At 41.5% G+C, this 2,811-nt stretch overlaps 1 non-coding gene across 1 annotated transcript; it reads left to right on the top strand.

Moving 5' to 3' along the window:
- The first annotated feature begins 472 nt into the window (after positions 1 to 472).
- LOC119932733 lies at positions 473 to 610 on the top strand. Its single transcript, XR_005452472.1, has one exon. It is a non-coding gene; the product is annotated as a small nucleolar RNA SNORA7 (small nucleolar RNA).
- The last annotated feature ends 2,201 nt before the right edge of the window (positions 611 to 2,811 follow it).

Below are 2,811 nucleotides of genomic sequence, written 5' to 3'. Positions count from 1 at the left end.
GGAGAGTTGGTAGATATGATCCCTCTGTGTTGAATAAAACGCTAAGGCAATGGAAGGAAAGGAAACCTTTTTATTACATACAATTGACAGAGACTATTATGCTTAATCTTAACCAATAGATGTTTCATTTAAGTACTTTACAATACGTTTGGCATTGTGGGTTGCCTAACCTGTGGAGATGTGGACCTGTGAACATCAGATTATCAAAATAATCTGGGATGGTTGTTATCCCACATACCAATCTCCTCTGTTCAGTATGCCAATCCAATCAATCAATCATATTTATTGAGCGCTTACTGTGTGCAGAGCACTGTACTAAGCGCTTGGAAAGTACAAGTTGGCAACATATAGAGACAGGCCCTACTCAATAGTGGGCTCACAGTCTAGAAGGGGGACTATTCTAATATCATGAATGCTCAAATGGGAGTGTGTACAAGACATTTTTGTTAGTGTAGGAGCAATTCCACTTATTCCCCTCCCAGGGTCGCACCTGGAGAGTTTCCAGTACTCTACCATTCTTGACTATGGTAGGGAGAGCCAAGCAGAGGCCTGACCATTCCATTCCTAGCTTGGACAGTGGCTAGCTAGCGGAAGGCAATCTGCTACAAGTCAACACTCACCTGTGCTGGGCAGCAGCACCACAAGAGAGAGTCGAGGGCAGAGACTCAGGTTGACCGCATGGAAGGAGGAAATGGTAAACCACTTCCGTATTTTTACCAAGAAAACTCTATGGATCCACCACCAGAGAAGGTGGGGTGTTCTGGGAGAGAGGTGTCCATGGGTCGGAGACGACGACGGCATAAGACAAGAATTCCATTAATTGCAAGCTCACCGAGGGCCCATTGCCTTTCTAGTTTTCCCTTTACTCACTGTCGATGCTATCAGATCTGTGATCCAAGCAAATCCTCCAACTTGTATTCACTGAGACTAAAAGCCACAATAAAGCTAAGCTCCAGGTTCTAAGATCTAGTCAGGGACACGTTAATCAATACCCAGGCCCAGGGCTAGTTCATCTCTCAGGGCCCCATATGGGCCCTGTGATACAGATGATGTCATATGTAGCTTTGTGGGATGGTGTCACTACTGTATCATGGGCAAGGGCGGCAGCAGGGATGGAAGGGAGTTGTGGACAGACTCAGTTTGCCCAGTATGTACAGCTAGAAAGCTTTTGGGAGATTGTTGGGGTGAGCCGGAAAATTGTGGGGTCTCCCTTGTCATTATAACATCCTGCAGCATAGCAAAATGACACCCTTATGCATAAACACACACACATGAAGAGGCACACTCCAGCATCACTTCTGCTCTGCAGAAATTCCCAACTTCCCATTTCATCTCACACCCAATCTGCCTCTTAAACATCAAGGTCACTTTCCCTTCCCTTATTCACTATCTGCTTAATAACTCTTCCAACCAAGAATCAACAGGATTCCTCCTTGGAGGCATAGGGATGAAGAGCCATGGAGCAAGGGTGATGCTTAGCACCTATTTTTATAACAATACTTAAAAAAGTACATTTTTGGACTTTTTTAGGGGTATGGAATCCTCTTCAGAGACCATGAAATATTAGCCATTTAAATGCTTTTTGATGAAACTATTGCTTCATATTTTGTACATCAAATGAATGCACGCAGCTTGGATCCAATTTTTAAAAAATGAAATAGGCACTGAAAAATGAGGCTTTATGATGATAAATTATCACATAATTATATAACCAAAAGGAGAAGACAATACATTAAGCCCGGAAGGAGAACATTAGTTATATGGAGCTGCATTGAATTTTGAAAGGGAAAACAGTTAAAGTAGTGGAACATAAGGTTAATATAACTTTCTTTGTTGTTATTATGACAAAAGGATTAAGGACATCAGTCAAGATAGAAATATAGGATTTGTAATAGACTAAGAATAATAGCAGTTGAACACACTAGAATTACAAAAACAATGCTATCTTCCTTTTCAAGACTATGAATTCTGTAAGCAGAATTGTTAATAACAGTGGTTTATAAGGAAGTTGAAACTTTATGCAAATGTCATTATCATCACCATCTGCATATTTAAGATATGACTAAATGAAGAAACATCATTCACTGGTCTTTATAATTGTAGATCTCCATTGAGTGGGAGGAAAGGGAAGAAATTCCCTGAAAGTCAGTGAAGCAAACTGCACATCCTAAAGCCCTATTATTTATGTATTCTAAATTGTGTCTCCTCTTTTGATATTTTAAAAGCTGATCTTTTTTGCTTGTTGAATATTGCGATGGAATGGTGTGGTGGGCTGGCTTAGTTTGTAGTGAGTACATAATGTGTATACCTTCAGTAACCTTTTGTTTGGAGGAAGGGGAAGGAGGCTAATTGGTTGTCAGGATGAGAAGTTGTAATGCGGTCTGGTGGTTCTCAGAAATAATTTCCCTTAGACACGTTTTAGTGACTGAACCTTTTTTATAGTATTCAAGTGCTAGTAAGTGTGCCGAGCACCGATTTAAGCACCAGGTGGATGCAAATTAGTCAGATTGGGCACAGTTCTTTTCCCACATGGGGCTCACAATCTAAGTAGGAAGGTATTAAACAGATATTTATCGCCCATTTTCCTGAGTCCCAGAGAACCAGCAAGGCTTAGTGGATAGACCACGGGCCTGGGGGTCAGGAGGACCTGGGTTCTAATTCCAGCTCTGTGATCTGTCTGCTGGGTGACCGTGGGGAAGTCATTTATTTTCTCTGTGTCTCAGTTTTTTCATCTTTAAAATGGGGATTAAGACCACTGGGCATGGACTGTGTTCAATCTGATTAGCTGATTCCAGCACTTAGCACATCGCC

This window comes from Tachyglossus aculeatus, chromosome 9 (genome assembly GCF_015852505.1).
Source record: "Tachyglossus aculeatus isolate mTacAcu1 chromosome 9, mTacAcu1.pri, whole genome shotgun sequence".
Lineage (NCBI taxonomy): Eukaryota > Metazoa > Chordata > Mammalia > Monotremata > Tachyglossidae > Tachyglossus > Tachyglossus aculeatus.
Note: the sequence above shows the minus strand (reverse complement) of the source record. Positions and strands in the feature narration are given on the sequence as shown.